This window comes from Vulpes lagopus, chromosome 16 (genome assembly GCF_018345385.1).
Source record: "Vulpes lagopus strain Blue_001 chromosome 16, ASM1834538v1, whole genome shotgun sequence".
Taxonomy (NCBI): Eukaryota; Metazoa; Chordata; class Mammalia; order Carnivora; family Canidae; genus Vulpes; species Vulpes lagopus.
In genome coordinates, this window is record NC_054839.1 from 55,993,626 (window position 1) to 56,013,753 (window position 20,128).

The window sequence follows — 20,128 nt, forward strand, 5'->3', positions numbered from 1 at the left end:
CAATGCTGCTCAGCCCAGGAGTCTGCAGGATGCTCTCATCAGGGAAAGGTGGGAGGCCGGTCAGGGCCTGCCAACCTGCTCTGTTCCCTGACGAATTCTCCAAGCGTTAACGGAGGAGGTACATTCCATCTCCAGGAGAGAAGAGCTGGAGGCCTTGAATTAAATCCATTGGGAGAGGGTCCCCGAAAAGCCAACAATGGGCTGAGTCATTAATACGCCCACAGCATATTCCAGAAGTGTCGCTGAGGGATGAGAAACCCATCGCCGATTTGCTAAATCTTTGAAAAGGCAAGTTTGAACCATGATTTCCTACTGTAACCGGGGAGGTAAGGGATCTGTTTTTTAAAGCAGAGAAAACCAAGGTGGGTTCTTAACTGTGTCACAGTGGCGCTGCGGTCAGAACTCAAGGCAGCTTGAGCTGCAGCTTTTGCTAATGGTGCTGCCTCCCAACATGCCCGGTCGCAGGCTCCCGCCCTTGGACGAGGAGTCTTCCTCCTCATGGAGCCACGATCCGGGAAGAGAGCCAGTGTGCCTTTCTCTTGCCCTGTGCTCTGCCGGACGTGGGCCGGTCCTGCGCTGAGCCCGGCCAGACGGACCTGTTCAGTGGCAGCTTCTGAAGGTGGGGAGCCCTTATTCAATTAAACCGATCAAACCTTAGCCTGCAAACAGTACGGGGAAGCGCGGGCACCTCTGCATGCAGTTGCAGGTGAATACCAAGTAACCAACCGAGAAAGGACAAAAAAGAAAAACAGGATTCTAAAAAGGGACGCCCGAGTGGCTCAGCGGTTTAGTGCTGCCTTCAGCCCAGGGCGTGATCCTAGAGACCCGGGATCGAGTCCCACATCAGGCTCCCAGCAAGGAGCCTGCTTCTCCCTCTGCCTGTGTCTCTGCCTCTCTCTGTGTCTCTCATGAATAAATATATAAAACTTCAAAAAAAAAAATCACATCTAAAAACAAAAACTTCATTGGGGCCCCTGGCTGCTCAGTTGGAAGAGCACACGATCTTGATCTTGGGGTCTTGAGTTTGAGCACAATGTTGAGGAGAGAGATTACTACTACTACTACTACTACTAATAATAATAGGGATCCCTGGGTGGCTCAGCAGTTTAGCGCCTGCCTTGGCCCAGGACATAGTCCTGGAGTCCGGGGATGTCGGGCTCCCTGCATGGGGCCTGCTCCTCCCTCTGCCTGTGTCTCTGCCTCTGTCTCTCGCTCGCTCTGTGTCTCTCATGAATAAATAAATAAATAAAATCTTAATAATCATAAACTTAAAAAAAAAGACAACCTTCAGTTGGGCCATGTTGGTTGATATCCTCATGAAAAAAAATCGAATATGTCGATTGGCAAGGGCATCACATCCGTTAGAGAAGTACGAGGCAGCAAGTTAGAACCAGGTTCCACGTTCCCCGGCACACCGAATGCTTATATTTGCCACCTAGGTCAGCTGCTGTCACCAGTAGTCTGGAGGAGAAATTTGTGGCGGCCTAGGAGAAGCTGGTGAGCGGGAAAGAGAGGGTCCGTCTAGGGGAGAGCTTGGCAAGGATGAACCCCAACGTCCTTTCTGGTTTGGAGAGGCCCGTCTAGCCGGCCTCCCAAGCGGAGGGGTTGCTCTACTGCGCTCACTTGGGCTCCTGCAGCTGCCCCCCAGCTCTTGCCCGCCCCGTCCTACCTCCGCAGGCGTCGGCCCCTCGGACCACAGCGTGCGTCCTGCTTTGTCTTAGCATGGGGCCAGCTCCGGCGTCCAGTCGCCCCGGCTCTGCCCCTCGGCCTCCCACAGCTGACTAGCTCTGGGTCCCGTCACCAGATTTCCCAGGGGAATCGGAGGGCTGTCCGTCCACCCCTAACCTGATGGGTGGGGAGAAGCACGGGAGGCAGGCCCAGCTGCAGCTGCGGCAGGGGGGGGTGCTGCGGTGGAAGAAGGGCTGATGACTGGGCACCCCGGAGAGCAGCCCCAGCGCCTCCAGCTCCACCCGAGGGCGGCGCCCCCCTGTTGTTTCTATACGATTCTGTGCCAACTGAAGAAATAGAGCCCTGGGGGGAAGGCCTAGGATCCTAAGGGGCGGGGGAAAAGGAAGGGGGGAAGGCCTTTCCAGTTCTAGAGTTCCTGGAATTGCTAGGATTCCCGGGGGAGGATGGACCACCCCCCTACAGAAGGGAGGAACAGCGTCCGCACAGGCCGCACAGGCCGCGTCAGGGGAAAGAACCCGCGTGGCCGTGAGAGCAGCAGCGTCTCAGGGAATCCGGCAGCCACCTCTGTCCCTGGCCTGCGAGCCGCCCCCCGCGGCCTGATGGTGGCGGAGCTGCGGCCTCCCTGCGGCCTGGGACTCTCCATGCCCCCAAGTCCCCAGAATCCCGGGGGCCAGGGGGTGAAATGCGGGGGGCTGGGCACTCCCCGGGGGGCACTGAAACATCCCTCGGGAGGGGCCCCAGCTCTATATTCCTATAAAGCTCCAGGTTTTGGTTTAAGATGTGTTTATTGGAGAGAGAGAGCGCGCGCGCGAGTGAGCATGCAGGCGGAGGGGCAGAGGGCGAGGGAGAACCTCCTGCAAACTGCTGAGTGAGGAGCCCGATGTGGGCCTCGATGCCATGACCCTGAGATCATGACCGGAGCCAAACCCAAGAGTCAGACACTTAACCGGCCGAGCCCCACTGGGCATCCCTGACACCCCCAAGTTATTTCTTTTTTTTTTTTTTTAAGATTTTATTTATTCATGAGAGACCCAGAGAGACGCAGAGACACAGGCACAGGGAGATGCAGGCTCCACACAGGGAGCCCGATGTGGGTCTCGATCCCGGGTCTCCAGGATCACGCCCTGGGCTGAAGGCGGCGCTAAACTGCCGAGCCACCGGGGCTGACCCCCCCGCCCAAGTTATTTCTGACCATCAAGCAGGTCTGACGCAATCGCACCCATCAACATTTTCAACAGCAGAAGGAATCACCGGGGTGGTGGTGGTTTCCTGGCCAGGAGCCGCTTGTCGGGAGGTTCCGGGCTTTCCCTGATGCACAGTGGTATGTACCTGTCGCGTATGACCCCCCCAGCCCACGCCGAGCCCCCGAGCTTGACTCCACGCCAGCAGCTGGAGCGTCGTGAGGCCTCCGTGCCATCACCTGGAACCCCAGGACGGGGCTACCTGTGCCCAGCAGGGACTGGGGTGGGGGAGTGAGCAGAGTTTGTGAGGTGGCTCAGGGCCTGCCCCATAGCATCCACTCAATCAACGTTTCTTGTTGACTCTGTTTCCAGGGCTGCTGCCCCGAGTGAGAACAGTAGCCTGCGTTTCTCCTCCCCTTGCTCGCCGTTTCGCGGGAAAGGGCCGAAAGCTGTTAACAGGGATGAGAAGCTGAGGACAGAGAAGAAGCAACATTGGATGGTGGCGATTGTCTTTACCAAACAGACCGAATAGTGACTGCAGTTTGGGGGGAAAAGCACAAAGGTAAATACTGGCCAGCCCTAGAGCCTCGTGCTAGTTTAGAGCTCTGGGATTGGGTACCCCAAGGCCGGGTCTCACCCCAGGGTCACAGAGCTGGCAAGCAGCCCATGACACACCCCCGTCCCTTTACCTCTTGGGGTGAGTGTCCTGGTGTAGACCACGAGAGGAGGAAGCCAACACTCGGTGCCCCAGTGTGTGTAAACAGCCTTCAGGATCCCCAGGCCAGTCCCTTGGGCTCTCCGGTGCCTCGGCTTCTTCTCTTGCAGTGTCTGCTCTGATGTCCCTGCCCGAGGACTGGCTCCTACCCCGGAGGGGACAAGAGCGCTAGGAATAGTTGGAGACGATGCCTCTCCACGGCCGTTCCTTGCAGGGCAGACACTGTCCATCGCACCCCCGCGCCCCCCGTGCCTTGGGGTTCAGAGCCGTGTGAAGTGGAGGTAGGTGACGCAGGGTCCTTACCGGGCCCGGCACGAGAGGCAGACCTCAGACCTCCTGGAGCCAGCAAGGCCCTCACCTGGTGGTGGGATGACGAGGACCCTGGGCACATGTGTGTTTTGGTGCAACAGTCGGCTTCTCCTGCCTTGAGCCAGCTTGACAGGAGAGCTCGTTCCAGACTTCTTGCAATGATGAATAAACCTTATTTTGCAAACAACCACTCGCCGCCTTCCATCCTCAGATAACACGAGTGCACAACTCCGTCATTTATCAAAGTGGAGACTACACCTACACAAGATCTACTTTTGGGCTAGGAGAGGGTGGTGATGGCACAGCTCATGAAAGCTCCCTTGCCAAGTTAATTTAAATTGGGTTGAGTCGCAGTGCTAGCACGCGGGCTGGAGACACTGGGACTGACCTCCGAGCTCGGCGTGGCGGAAAACCGCGCTGTGCAGCTGAAAGCCCGCGGTGGGTCGGCCTGGGGGCTGCCGTTCCAGCATGTTTTTCGAGGACCTGACAAAGGACGTTTAGCAGCTCCTTGAGACCCGCAGGAGTGTCAGCGAGTTCTTGGGGCACCTGGCACTGTCCTCTCACTTGGCAGCAGAGAGACTTGATGAAGGATGAAGAAACCGCTCGTCCCTCAGAGTGGAGAGATGCAAAGGACGGATGTGCTGGGCTGAGAGGTGAGCGATCACCCTCACGGCTCTTGGCCACCTGCATGGAGGGAAGTCTGAGGCCTTGCAAAATTGCTTCAGGCCCCGCTGCCTAGAATTTGAAAGAAATTGGAAGGATGTAAAGAAATGAGACTGTGGAAGTATCCAAATTAATGATTGTTGAGGGATCCCTGGGTGGCTCGGCGGTTTAGCGCCTGCCTTCGGCCCAGGGCGTGATCCTGGAGACCCGGATTCAGTCCCACATCAGTGCCCATTTCTTGAGCACCCATTCCAGGGTGTTCCCGTTTACCGCAGGCTAGTCAGGCACTGAGCTCATGCTCCGCACAACACCGCGTTCCGAGTCTGACTCGGTACCAGTACCGAGCTCCCGAAACCTGCTCAACCTGGCGATGGCCGTGTCCCTTCGGTTGTCTTTCTCAAATCTCCATGCTTCAGGAGCCCTGTCCTCAGTGGTGTCACTCTGCCAGGAAACAGGCCCGAAGGGGATTTGCAAGAGTCCTTCTTGCTGACATTTTAAGTTTCCTCTTTCTAGAAATGCGCTAGAGGGACCATTCACGGGCAACAGGAAAATGATGCGGTAGTGGCACTACTTGCAGCTCCCAGAACCTGGGGAGGAAGCGTGTGGTCGGAACTGGTGCTGAAGCTCAGACTGCCTGCCCGGTTAGTCAGCAGGGGTGCAGGAGGCCAGGGGCGGCGGGGGACACCCCCTGCCATGTGTGGAGGCCCTGTGTCTGCTGCTCCGGCTGCCACGATGGAATCTGGAACGAGCGCCGATGACTCTCTATCCAGCACATTGCTTGGCACACGAGAGACATTTAATAAATCTTTGTCAAGTAGATGAACAGATGCAATAACCAAAGTTGAGAGCCGAGATGGAAACGGACAGGGAGAGGAGGAAGATGTCCTGAAGAAAGAAAGAACCTGTTAGCGACCCACATGGGGAACGAAGGAGAAGGCCCCAGATGAAATGATGATGACGGTGTTTGATTTATTCGCTATAGACTAATGGAGGAAATGCACTGACAACGCCCACTTGGACTTGAGCAGGAACCTGCAGTCAGGGCCTGAACCGGAAGGTATCCAGCTAGAGACGGCGGCCTGGAGATAGGGGTCAGGGCCACGGTGGAGCAGGGCGAGATGAGCCAGGGGAGTTACGGTTGAAGGAGTTTGGCAGTAAATCCAAACCATCAGAGAGGTGTGGCAGTGGCAGAGGCAGAGGTGGAGGTAAAGGTAGAGGTGGCGGTGGAGGTGGAGGCGGAGGTGGAGGTAGAGGTGGTGGTGGCAGTGGAGGAGGTGGTGGAGGTGAAGGAAGTGGAGGAGGTGGTGGAGGTGGAGGCGGAGGTGGAGGTGGTAGTGATGGTGGTGGAGGTGCCAGTGGAGGTGGTGGTGGTGGAGGTGGAGGAGGCGGCAATGGAAATGGAGGTGGTTGGTTAGACTGGATGTGGGGATTCTGCGGGCAGCAGCGCGGACAGGGAGCGCAGGTGGTGTGGCCCCCTGGCTGGGAAAGCGTGCCCCTGGGTCTGTGGGAGGGCATCGTGGGGCCCAGGCAGGGCCCAGGCCAAACAATGGCCCTCCCTTCCCCCTCCCCCCTTCTCCCCCTCTTCCTCCCCCTCCTCCCCCTCCTCTCCCCTCTAGCTCCTCGCAGCTTTCTCCTCCAGTGTCTGTGTCCAACCTCCGCTCTTCCCCTGCCTCGGTTTCTCTCCCTGCCCCCTTCACCCCCCTGCAGGTCCTGCGCCCCCCAAAGCTCACATCAGTCCCTGTGCTTGTCACCTGCCTGGACAAGCTGCCCACAAGCTCCGGGGGCTGCAACCTACTGGGACATGTTTCCCATTTGCATCGGTTCCCACTGCAGCAAAGCATAAAAAACGGATAAGAGAAAATTAATTAAGTAATTGATTAAAATAAGTCATTTGTGGGACAAGTAAGCGGTTAGGCCCCTCGTAGAAGTTGGCATCTGCTCTCCGACTCTGGGCTTCCATCTCGCAGCGGCCAAGGGAGCCAAGGCCCGCTACCTGCTCTCTAAGTCGCACTGTCAGCTCTGTCCCAGCGTGAAAGGGGCTCATTCCGTGGCCTCCCAAGCGGTGGGCACGGGTGCCCGCTGAGGGGGCGCTCAGCACACGGGAGCCGTGCCTGTGGGTGTGAGCACCCCCCAAGGTGGGCCAGCAGGATGGGCGCCCACTAGGCCTTGGGCCCCGAGATGCACTGGCCCTGTTCACCACCCCCCAACCCGCCGCTGAGCTCCGCCGGGCACCCCTTCTTGCTGCTTCCCCACAGCCCTGCCTGGCCTTCCAGCCTTGCCCCCCTGCATCCTTGACCCCCGTGCCGCCCTTCTTCACTCCCCAGAGTAGCTGACGACAAAAGAGGCCTCATGCATTTTATTTTACAAATTATGGTTGTTTTTTCCTTTTTTTTTTTTAATCATAAAACTCCATTTTCCAGCATGCACAAACTCCTGTATTTAATACGAAGAGACATGTCGTATATACCCTCCTGGCAAATTGCCCCTTTCACTTAATACACAGCGGGCATCTTCCCGTCCTCCTAACAGCTCTCGGGACTTGTGATGTGGATGTATCATAATTTTACTCAAATGCTCCACTACTAACATACATTTAGGGCATTCCTGGCTTTGGCTTTTGTTTTCTTCTGCTTTATTTTGTAAACAGCGCTGCCCTGAGCGTCCTGCCCTTGGATCCCTGTGCGACCACACCTGGTTAGGGGGCTCCCGCCTTGAGGGAGCAGTGGGCATCCTCATGAGCATCAGGCGGTACCAGTCATGGTGTGTCCAGGCCCGACGGCCAGCACAGTTCAGCTCCTATTTCAGGAATTAGTGTGTATACGGTGTGCAAATCTGTGAAAATTCACGAGGAGCATGAATTTATTTCAAATACACCTGCAGTGACCTTTCTCTGCCTTTAAAGATATTTTTTCAGTAACTGAACAAGTTTATTTCTACCTATTGAAGGTCAAATTTCTACTTGTGCAAGTTTTCTTCAGAGTCTTTTTGTTTTTAAGATTTTATTTATTTATTCATGAGAGACACAGAGAGAGAGAGAGAGGCAGAGACACAGGCAGAGGGAGAAGCAGGATCCCTGCGGGGAGCCCGACGTGGGACTCCATCCCGGGCCCCCAGGATCACACCCTGGGCTGAAGGTGGCGCTAAACCGCTGAGCCACCCGGGCTGCCCTTTCCTTCGGAGTTTAAATGTGCTCCACGCCTTCCTATTTCTGGTTGCCTGTTTCTGTTTTTGCTTCAGAATCTTGCTATAGAATCAGCTACCGCGTGAAGGAATCAGCCTCTCCCTATTTCAACCCACTCAACTATGAACGCTTAGCTCCTTAGATACCGTGTCTGCGGCTAACAGATCGACCAGCACAGAGCACTTAGGAGGAAAAACAAAAACGCTACCTATGCCACGTCTACCTCCTCCTTTCTAGTCTCTTTTCATCTAGACCATGACTTTCTTCTTAGAGCTTTTTGTTTTCCTGAAGTTGGTTGGGTTTTTCTTTTTTAAGATTTTTTTGAAGCCTCTAAGTAATCTCTACACCCAACGTGGGGCTCAGACTCTCAACCCCAAGATCAAGAGTCACGCACTCTACCGACTAAGCCAGCCAGGTGCCCCTCTGGAGTTCAAATATATCTTTTTTCTTCCCCTCTGTATCTTTATCTAGCCATACTTTTCTTTATACATTTATCTAGACATACGTGTATTTGCCGACTGTCCATACACTCAAGTTTTCAATAATGCTAGCTATTCCACAGAGCTCCTCTTTCCCCTCTGGAAACTTCGGTCATCTTGATTTACACTGGATTACATGTCTGTCATTCTGGGAGTTCTCTTACGACTTTTTTTTTTTTTTTTTTTTTTGGTTTCCCCTTCATTTTTGAGGATTACATCCTCAACTAACTTCCTAAGAAAGGATATATAGGAAGTAAGTGTTCTCCCTCTGAAATGCCTGAAAATATCTTCTTTCTCCCTCATATTTCATTAATAATTTAGCTGGGGATAGAATTCCTGGTTGAAATCATCTTCTTCAGAAATACTGAGGCATTGGGCCATTTTGTTTTAGCACCCAGTATTGCTGGGGAAGCCGCACCTCCTTCCTTGGGGGTGAAGTGTTGCGAGGCAGGGTGCGTAATGGTTAAGGATGCAGGCTCTACCCGTAGACTGCTCCAGTTTCCAACCTGGCTCTGTTGCTAGTTGCTGGCTCTGAGACTCCAGTTTCCTTGTCTGTGAAGTAGGAATGGTGATGACACCCACGCAGAGGGCTAATGATGCAGTGATTGAGTAGAGTAGTGCTTCTGTGAACTCCTGGTACAGAGTGTATACTTCCTGAGACTAATATTAATATTTTTCTTTACTGGAGCTTTTTTTTTTTCTTCAGGGTTCTGATGTCCTACTAAGTGTGAACCGTGCTAGGACACCTCGTCAAATCTGTTATAAAACATTGAGATCCCTGAAGGGTCCCAGTCTGGGGCTTTCTACACTTCCTGGGCTCAACACTCAATATGGCATTCAGTCTAAAGACACCCCTTCGTCTCAGGGAAATTATTTGTTATATTTCTTTCAAAATTTCCTCTCTTGCATTTTCTCTGTTCTCTTTCTTTTGAGCTACTATCGATCAGAGGTTGGTTCCTGGATTGATTCTTTAAGTGTCTAATCTTTTCTTTCAATTTTTCATTTTGCCTTATAATGAAATGTGTTCTGAAAAATGGCCCCATTTTAATTCTCCAGTCCTTCAATTAAGAAGATTTTAGGGCAGCCCTGGTGGTGCAGTGGTTTAGTGCTGCTTGCAGCCCGGGTTTTGATCCTGGGGACCCTGGATCGAGTCCCACGTCGGGCTCCCTGCGTGGAGCCTGCTTGTCCCTCTGCCTGTGCCTCTGCCTCTCTCTCTCTCTGTGTCTCTATGAATAAATAAATAAAATCTTTAAAAAAAAAGATTAAAAAAAAATTTTTAAATAAGCTCTAGGCCCAACACGGGGCTTGAATTCACGACCCCAAGTCAAGAGTCTCATGCTCTACAACTGAGCCAGCCAGGCACCCCCAATTAAGAAGGTTTTTGTATTAAAATTATCCCATCTCCAAAAGCTCTGTTCTTTGATTTTTTTTTTATTTCATGACATCCTTTATAAAAGCTCCTTTTGTGGATTTCTCTTCACTGAGGATACTAATTAGAGGGTATTGTTTGTCGACGTTCTTTTCTGTCCCCTGAATTATTTGTTTTCTGTTTCTTGTGAACTGTCTCTCTCTTTTGTGCTGAAGGCTTTCTTGATGATTCTTGCCTAGTCACATTTTTAAAGTGAGGGAATTGGATGTTTGATTAGGAGCTCTGTGTGTGGGCAGGACTTGTCAACTAACAGCCTTTGCTTTGTGGTGAGCAGGTGGGAGCTGGCCGTGGTTCTGGGGATCCTGAAATGCCAGCATGTGAGGGACCTCAATTTGGGACATCACATATTCTCACTGCCCTGATTTTCCTCCAGAGTTTATTCAGTTTTTTAAAGAGAAAAATCCTATGTAATGTCATGTTATGTTTTAGGTAGATCAATCGCCCAATCAATCAGTCACCTCACAACTACCCAGCAAGGTGAATGTAATTACCTCTATATTCCAGAGGCATGAACTGAACCAGAGACTAAATAAAGTGCCGTGAGTCACACAGCCAATGAGAAGTGACAGGAGAATTTAAACTCAGGTCTCTCAGGACGTCTGGGTGGCTCAGCAGTTGGGCGTCTGCCTTTGGCTTGGGTCATGATCCTGGGGTCCTGGGATGGGGTCCCCGCAGGGAAGCATCTGTCCATGTCTCTATGTCTCTGCCTCACTCTTTGTGCCTCTCATGAATAAATAATGTCTTTAAAAATACTAATAATAATAATAGTCATTACAAAGGGCATTGCACACAGGTTTGTTTCTGAAGCCAAGGACCCTCTGTTGGCACTGTTGCAACATCCATTTCGTGTGAGGGTCAGTGACATAGCTACTTGATGCCTGGCCACAGCCTCTACTGTTGACAGAAATGCAGGCTCTCTGCTGAGCAAGAGTCATTCTCTTAACTTTTTAATGGCATCCAGGGTCGCGATGAGTCGAAACTGTAGTTTCTCAGCCGTTGTCCAATTCAGAGGTTGCTTAAAACCTCTCTGCCTTGGAGCCCTCATCTGTGAAGAGAGAATATAAGAATCATTCCAGGCACCATTCAGGAATGGCTAGTGTCAGGTCATACCAAAAAAAGTCTTGGGGTTGTTAATTATGAAGCAAAAATGATCCAGAAACTCCCCCGAGTGACCCGAATTGAATTTTATTAGTATGACTTGTCATTTGCTAGAGAGAGTCTGAATGCGGAAAGAAATGAGAACATTCCCAACCAGAAAGTGGACAACCTCTCCCCAACACATCAGTTTTTATAGTTGTGAGATGTCATACGTATATTATTTGTTGTTTTCTGACCGGAAGAGGGAGGCCTTTGTGCTCATAGGAAAAGAAACCTTCTGGTACACATGTAAAAAGTGGTGCAAGTGTTCATTTTCAATAACATTAAACAAGGTAAAACGTACATTTGAAAAGATATTTAAGTGTATATTCTTTTTTTCTTTAAGTTTTTTTTGGAGAGAGAGCATGAGACGGTGGGGTAGGGAAGGGCAGAGGGGGAGGGAGAAGCAGGGAGCCCAACCTGGTGTTCAGTCCAAGGGCCCCGAGATCATGACCTGAGCCAAAGGCAGATGCTTAACCAACTGAGCCCCCAGGGACCCCTTAAATGTGCATCCTGAAAACAAGCCAAGCGGTAGACAGCCTCCAAGGGCCTCTTGGATGGTCCCTACCTTCTGGAATTCACACCCTTGGGTGGGCCCCTCCCATGTTGAATATGGCTGACCTGTGCAAGCATTAGATGTCGAGGGAATGATGGTGTGTGACTTCCAAAGCTAGGTCCTAAACGATATTGTGGTTTCTGCCTTGCTGTCTGTTGGATCTCTCACTCTGGGCAAAACCAGCTGCCTCGCTGGGACACCCAAGCAGTCCTATGATGACCCACGGGGTGAGGAATTACGGCTTCCTACCAACAGTCATGTGAAGGAGCTTCTTGGAAGTGGATCCTCCGGCCCAGCCAGACTCAGATGATGGCAGACCCAGTTAACACTTTGACAACTTGATGAGAGAGGCCCCAAGCTAGAACCACCTAGCTGAGTCACGCCCCAGCTCTTAAACCTATAGAAGCTGCCAGATAACAATAAGTGTTTATTGTTGTTTTAAAACACTACATTTGGGTGTTACACGGCAATAAATATTTGATACAGTGAGTCACAGTAAACAAGGCTAAGGAGATTCAGAGAGGTATTTGAAAATAAAAGGAATCCCAGTATTTATTCAGAACTTTTCACTTTTAGGGGCACCTGGGTGGCTCAGCGGTTTAGTGTGTCTGCCTGTGGCTCAGGCTGTGGGATCCCCGGGTCCTAGGATCGAGTCCCACATTAGGCTCCTGCATGGAGCCTGCTTCTCCCTCTGCCTGTGTCTCTGCCTCTCTCTCTCTCTCAATCTGTCTCTCCTGAATAAAGAAAAAAAAAAAAAACCCAAAATATAAAAACTTTTAACTTTTAGAACATGTTAAGAAGCTCTTTGGATTCTGCGGAGCTGCTCCCACTCACCTGTGGATGGACACCCCCCCTCGCATCCATACCTACCTGTTCATTAGGCTCTAACCACACTGCTGGGGAACCGCTGCAAGAACCTGGGAGGTGGACAAGTTGAGAGAGGGGAGAGGGAGCCTCCCCCTCAGCAGCAAACCACAACAGAAAACAAGGCCCAAGACTTTAAAATCCAACAGTGGGCATGAGCCCAGTCACCTTCCAGTTCACACCGGTGGACCCAGGGTCCCCAGCCGTGCATCCCACACACCACCTTCCCGGGAGGAGACGCCCAAGCGCTGGAACAGCCCAGGGGCTGCCTGCGTCTCACCGAGTCTTTAGAATGAACTAGGCCCTGGAGTTTTGTAGGAAGCGGGCGGGGGCGCCCCCTGCTGGCGTCCAAGGAATTACACCTCCCGAGCCCCGGGCCCTAGGAGGACGTGGCCAGGTGGGGGGTTAACTTAGGGAAGCCGCACCCGGGCGGTGATTTCCAAAAAGAAAAATTCACCTAAGTACTTTTACTTTTTTTTTTTTAACTTATTGCAGATATTTTTCATTCTTTCCCCCACGTGTATCTATACCCTAGTGGCGCAACGAATGGGTTGCAGTTACTGCTTGTACACATTTTGGTGAAATCATAGCAGCCTCCCTGCGCAGTCTAATTCCCTTGGCAAGTCCTGGAGAAGTGCTTGAAAAGTTTAAGTTTTTCTTGAGAGCTAGAATGACAACTACTCACTCAGCTGCCCTCATATACTTAATTTTGGTTAGTTCCAGAAGACCCCGGGGCAAGATTTCAGGTATTCACTATCCGTTTGTCTTCCCTTCCCACCCTGCCCCCCCACCATGTCAGCATTTTGCCTGCCTTTGCCTTATTTGGGAGGGGGGGGCGGTTAGAAAAGGGCAGGAATAGGGGAGGCTAAATAATCACAAAAAGATACAAAAGGGCGACAGCACATGTGTAGAGAGCTTTAGAGACCTCGGATCCAAGGTGATGCACAGGAACCTTGCACGGCAGGTGTCAGCACCCTCGGGAAGAAGAAGTTCTCAGGAGCTCAGGGTAACCGCCTTGGCCGTCCCAGTGTCCGCAGCATAAAATAGAACAGAATTAGACTGAGCTTAATGCGCCAACAGCAGCATTTCCCTTCATCCCCAAGGGAATGTTTGGCATCTTTCTGCAAAGACCTATCTAGAAGCAACACCTCTCTCCCTCTCTCCCTGTCTCCCTGTCTCCCTCCCCCTCTCCCCCCGCGCCCCCACCCCAACACCCCCCCCCGCCCCCGTCATGGTGCATTTCCACCCTCCAGGACGGCTCCGGCACCCCGCGGAGTCCCAGCCCCCGCCCCCCCGCGGCCCCTCCCCCCGCGGTCGCCCCCTGCGGCGTCGCCCGGGGAACCCGCTTCGCGGAGGAGCCGCTGCTGGGGGCCTGGGGGGCCTGGCGGGCCTGGCGGGCCTGGCGGCGCGGAGCGAGCTGCGCTCCCCACCCCCGGCCCTCCTGCCGCCCCGCGGCCCGGGCCCGGCCCCCGCCCCGGTCCCGTCCCTGTCCCCGTCCCATCCCCTGTCCCTGTCTCGTCCCTGTCCCTGTCCTGTCCCCGTCCCTGTCCCCGTCCTTGTCCCGTCCCCTGCCCCGGTCCCCGTCCCTGTCCCCCGTCCCTGTCTCGTCCCTGTCCCTGTCCTGTCCCCGTCCTTGTCCCCATCCTGTCCCCATCCCTGTCCTGACCTGTCCCCATCCCTGTCCTGTCCCCGTCCCTGTCCCCGTCCCGTCCCTGTCTCGTCCCTGTCCCTGTCCCGTCCCCGTCCCATCCCTGCCCCTGTCCCCGTCCCGTCCCTGTCTCGTCCCTGTCCCGTCCCCATCCCTGTCCTGTCCCCGTCCCTGTCCCATCCCCGTCCTATCCCCTGCCCCTGTCCCCGTCCCTGTCCCCGTCCTGTCCCTGTCTCGTCCCTGTCCCCGTCCTGTCCCCATCCCTGTCCTGACCTGTCCCCATCCCTGTCCTGACCTGTCCCCGTCCCTGTCCCGTCCTGTCCCCTGCCCCTGTCCCCGTCCCGTCCCTGTCTTGTCCCTGTCCCGTCCCCGTCCCGTCCCCTGCCCCTGTCCCCGTCCCTGTCCCCGTCCTGTCCCCATCCCTGTCCTGACCTGTCCCCATCCCTGTCCTGCCCCAGTCCCGTCCCTGTCCCCATCCCGTCCCCGACGGCCCCGCCCCCGCACTCGGGGGAAAGCCGGGTCCTGCCCAACCCCAGCTCCGGGAGCCCTGCGCTCTGGGCTGCGGGCACAGGTGGCGGGGGCGGGGCTCCCGGGGCGGGGAGTGGCCGCGACAGAGGCGGGGGGAGGGGGGGCCAGGACGGGACAGGGACAGGGATCCGGCCATCGCCCGGCCCACGGAAGTCCGCCCCCCTCTCCAGGGCCGTGGGTGTGGTTCTGAACTGTGGTCTTTGATTTTTCCTAGGATGATGTGCAGGGGGGTCCACAAGTCGCCCCCAAAAGTCTGTGTCCTTTGAATGTTTCCAGAAGATTTGGCGCTGCACCAAAAGCAGACGGTAAACACCTGTAAACATCACCCTGTGACGGTCCCTTCCCCCACCAACGTCTTGAAATGCGTCCCTCCTGGGGCAGGCATCGTGGGGGAGCCAGCGCCCGGCCTTTTACTCTCTTCACGAAGTCAGAGGACACCTCGCGGGGAGGGGGGACATCTGCTTTACAGAAATGTGAATTTTAGGCCCCTTCCTGGCATTCCTTCTTTCCAGATGAAATTTTGCTTAATGGCAACACTCTTGTTAGATTTTAAGCCCCCAGTCTCTTCTGATGCGAGTTCCTATTTTGTAATTTATTCAGCAAATATGTATGAAGTGCCTACTGGAGAGTATTCTGGACACCAAAACTGAAAAGAAGAAAAAAAAAATACACGTCCCTGGGTTCGTGGAACTTCACTCTGATGGGTGCACCGGGAGGTTAGACAGCAGCAGGTAAGTGTGGTCAGCAGGTGACCCCACGTGGAGCAGGGTGCTCCGCTGGGTGGTTGGTTAGGAAAGGCCTTCCTTCCTGGCAGGATAGCTGAGGCCTTAGGAGAGGAGGGGAGCCACGCGGAACTCCCGGGACGAGCAAGCAGAGGGAGGTGCTGGAGATGAAATCACGGGACGGGCCGCATCCCGGGGAGCCTCCTCCGGGGAGGTGGGAAGCTGTGGAGGGGTCACAGAGGAGTGACCCCGCAGAGGGGTCCCCGAGATTGTCTAGGCTCAGGGGAGAGCAGACCAGGCTTGGGGCAGAGGCGTCAGCCAGCCGGTGGGTAGTGACAGGTGGAAGGTGCCAGTGGCTTGCCTGCCCCCTACCTCCACCCCTGTGTTCACTGTGAAGATGGTGACAAGTGGTCATTGCCTGGGTGTACAGGAAAGATCCAGGTTTTGTAGGGCCTAAAGCTGATATCACTGGGGAGGCCCTATTGAAGGCCACAAACATAAAATTATGACTCCAAAGTTAGGTATGAAAATTAATATTATAAGGAGTTGTTGCCCCGGGGTCCATGAACACCCCTTCCCACCTCCTATGGATAAAATCCAGGAGGTAGGGGCACCTGGGTGGCTCAGTGGTTGAGCGTCTGCCTTCGGCTCAGGTCGTGATCCTGGGGTCCTGGGATCCAGTCCCATACTGGGCTCCCCACAGGGAGCCTGCTTCTCCCTCTGTATCTTTCATGAATTTTTAAAAAAAAGGGGGGTGGGAACGCCTGGGTGGCTCAGTGGTTGAGCCTCTGCCTTTGGCCCAGGGCGTGATCCTGAAGACCCGGGATCGATTCCCACATCAGGCTCCCTGCATGGATGCTGCTTCTCCCTCTGCATGTGTCTCTGCCTCTCTCTCTGTGTGTCTCTCATGAATAAATAAATAAAATCTTTAAAAAAAAGGCCACACTAGCACTAAGTAAGACTTTCTCTCCAACCCAAGCAGAAGGACCCAAGGAGAATTCAATGGCAATAATAATAATAATAATAATAAAATAAAAATCCAGGAGGTATGCACTTGGGTAGGAAAAAAAAGTACATTTTCATTAACCTCTAGCTGAAAATTAGTAATTTTTTCAATTCTGAATGCAGGCAACACACCACAGTAGTAAGACCAATACCTATGACTTTGTCACTAACAGAAGTCACTTAGGACAACATAGTTGTACAAATAGCTCAGAATATCCTTCACACTCATCATTTCTTTAATATTTTAGTAGTTATTAGACCTGCCAGTGAATCTTCTCATTTAATGCACTAAGAAGCAAATATGACTTTATTATAAGTTTGTTTAATACTGTGATAACTGTATTTCAGTGGTGTCCTTTGTAATCATATGTACTTTATTTTATACATTTAAAAATATTATTTTGAGAAGAGGTTCATAGGCTTCACCAGGCTACCACAGAGGGCCATAGGAAAGGAAAGGACTAAAAACCCATGGTTTATTTTTTTTTTAATTTTTTTTTAATTTTATTTATTTATGATAGGCACACAGTGAGAGAGAGAGAAGCAGAGACATAGGCACAGGGAGAAGCAGGCTCCATGCACCGGGAGCCCGACGTGGGATTCGATCCCGGGTCTCCAGGATCGCGCCCCGGGCCAAAGGCAGGCGCCAAACCGCTGCGCCACCCAGGGATCCCAAACCCATGGTTTAGAATGAAAAAGTAAATTTAAAATATTCCTATTTATTTATTTATTATATATATCCACATAGTCAATCCACCAAAAACGTCTATTTTGATTTGAGTTGGAGAAGACCCCAGAATTCTCCATCCCGATCTAACATGATGCGCTGAGCGTTGGCGAACTGCAGTTGCATCGGGGCTGTTCGGGGTGCATCTGGGGGTGCGGGGCTGTGTGCTGGAGGCGGGGATGGGGGGCACTCGGGGGAGCCACGTCGGTCTGGAGCTTTCAAGATGGGTGGGTTTGGCCAAGTAGAGAATGGAAGAGGAGGCAGTAAGAGACAAACAGAAGGGGATGGATGCAGGAGAGCGGGGGGCTGGGGGACTGGCTAAGGTTCAGGGAGGGAGAACCCAGAGCAGGTGGGGCGCAGGCTGCCGAAAGGCCGGGTTGAGGAAGGCGAATATTTCATGTCGGCTACCGGAAGCCATCAGGCGCTAAAATGTTAATGGTTTATCTTTTATTAATGTGCTAATCTACTGGGAAGGCTTGTGGGTTTTTTTTTTTAGGATTTTGTTTATTCATGAGAGACATATGGAGAGAGGCAGAGACACAGCAGAGGGAGAAGCAGGCTCCCTGTGAGGACCCTGATGCAGGACTTGAACCCAGGACCCTGGGGTCACGCCCTGGGCCAAAGGCCAACGCTCAACCACTGAGCCACCGGGCATCCCAGGGCTTGCATTTTGGAAAAGGCCTATTGGAGCCCCAAAAATGTGACCCAAAGGCAGTCCTTTTTAATTTTTCAATTTTTGATTATGGAAATTTCAGTAATATAATGAACCTTTATGTTCCCATCATCCAGCCTCAGGAGTTACCAACTTATTGCCAGTCTGGTTTCATCTATATCACCATCCACTTCTCTCTTGCTCCATAATCTAAAAGATGGACTAAAAAAAACAAAAGCAAAAACAAAAACCCATAATATCAACATCATAGATTTTTATTACAAGTTACTCCAATTGGGATCCAAAAAAGGTCCATAAGGGATCCCTGGGTGGTGCAGTGGTTTGGCGCCTGCCTTTGGCCCAGGGTGCGATCCTGGAGACCCGGGATCGAATCCCACATCGTGCTTCCGGTGCATGGAGCCTGCTTCTCCTTCTGCCTGTGTCTCTGCCTCTCTCTCTCTCTCTCTCTCTCTCTCTCTCTCTGTGACTATCATAAATAAAAATTAAAAAAAAAAAAACTTTAAAAAAAGTCCATAAATCGCAATGAGCTGATCTGTCTTTTTAGTCTCTTAATCTATAGTTTGACTCTCTTTTTTCTTTCAATTTATTTGTTTAAAAAAAAGACAGTTATTTGCTCTTTAGAGTTCCCCCTCTCCACCACCGCTACCACCACCACCAGTCAGGATTTTGCGACGGCATCACCTACTGAGTCTAATATATCCTCTGTCCCTGGGGTGGCCGTACTTTGATACTAGCTTCAGGTTTGCTCTTTTTCACAAGATAGTCTCATAGCTGGCATCATGTCCTTTCATCAGGAGGCACTTAAATGCTTGGTTGTCTCTATTTGTGAAATTACCAATTGTTGATTCTCAATTCTTAAATAGGAGTGGATATTTAATGATGGAATGTCAGATATGCAGGCACATCACTTGGAGGAGGGCTGTGTTGGGGGCACCGAGAACCAAGATATCTTGCCACCCTTTGAATGACACCACACATCACATAGGTGGACAAGTTCTTAGTCTGCTTTTCTTTTCTTTCCTGTTTACTTATTTATATTATTTTTATTTTTTAAGATATTTCTTTATTTATTAGAGAGAGAGAGAGAGATCAGGAGCCAGGAGAGGGCAGAAGGAGAAGGAGAAGCAGGTGCCCCACTGAGCAGAGAGCCCGATGTGGGGCTCAATCCCAAGACCCTGAGATCATGACCTGAGCCGAAGGAAGATGCTTAGTTTATCACTAAGTTAACACTTAGTCTGTTTTCTTTCTTTCTTTTTTAAATAAATATTTTAAATTTTTAAAAACATTTTTAAAAGATTTTATTTATTCATTCACGAGAGACACAGAGAGAGAGAGAGAGAGAGGCAGAGACAGAAGCAGGCTCCATGCAGGGAGCCCAGCGCGGGGCTCGATCCCCCGTCTCCAGGATCACACCCCAGGCCAAAGGTGGTGCTAAACCACTGAGTCACCAGGGCTGCCCCGGAGTCTGTTTTCAAATGAGGCTGTTGCAAAGGAGCTACTGTGGCCACCACTAGCTTCCTCCTGTCCGAGTGATTTACCTCCCCCCTTTCCTCAAACTCCAGATGTGCTGGCCTTTCCATGCCCTGCACATTGCATTCCTTAACAGTCACCGGATACCTGCCCTATGCAAGGAGCTCAGCTAGGCCCTGTGGGGGTGGGAGCCTCCACACTGGAGCCTGCCATCAGGGACACTTAGGCTCTGGTAGAGACAAGCTCTAAGACGGACAGAATGGTATGGCTCTGGGGCTTTCCAAGGGGGAGCAGTCACCTCCAACCACGAGGGAGAAGGAGGGAGCGCTTGAACCCAGCTAAGGTACATGGAAAGATCTGGAAAGGGGTGCTGCAGGCCAAAGAATCAACCTGAAGGAAGGCACGGAGGCAGGAGATCTTAGGACGCGTCTGAGAAAAAGAAAGTAGTTCAGTCTGGCTCAAAGGTGGGTAGGAGGAATGGGAGGAGATTGAAGCAGTGGGCAAGTGGCTTCGGCGTTGGACATCCACCTGTTTGCGGTACAGCCCGGCCACTCCGCTCACTGGTATTAACCCGAGAGAAGTGAAAGGTGACGTCCACCCAGAGGTAATACGCAGACGTTCGCAGAGGCCTTCCCCACAGGAACCCCAACTAGAAACACCGGGAGGAGCCAAGGGGAGCACCGCACTGCGGTAGAAAGGGAAACATTACGGGTATGTCCCCCCCGTGGATGCATCTCAGAATCATCACAACACGTCAAAGGAGAGCGCAAAACTGATCTCTAGTGACGGAAGCAGTGTGCGAATTGGGCCCTAGACCCGGGCCCAACAGACTGCACGGGCCACAGGGAATCTCTTTGTACCGTGATTGTGGTGGTGGTTCCAGGGGTGTAGACATCTGCCCGCATCCATCACATTGTACACCGGAAACCATACCGTTGCTTGTGTATAAATTATCCCTCAATAAAGTGTGCTGTTTTATTTTTTATTTTATTTTATTTTATTTTTTTATTTATTCACAAGAGACACAGGGAGAGAGAGAGAGAGGCAGAGACACAGGCAGAGGGAGAAGCAGGCTCCATCCAGGGAGCCCGACGTGGGACTCGATCCTAGGTCCCCAGGATCACACCCTGGGCTGAAGGCGGCGCTAGACCA

General features: G+C 52.3%; 1 long non-coding RNA gene across 1 annotated transcript; it reads left to right on the forward strand.

Annotated features, from left to right (window-relative positions):
* The first annotated feature begins 1,204 nt into the window (after positions 1–1,204).
* LOC121476770 lies at positions 1,205–19,921 on the forward strand. Its single transcript, XR_005984028.1, has 4 exons — positions 1,205–3,432; positions 14,594–14,684; positions 14,980–15,110; positions 19,520–19,921. It is a non-coding gene; the product is annotated as an uncharacterized LOC121476770 (long non-coding RNA).
* Positions 19,922–20,128: the final 207 nt, after the last annotated feature.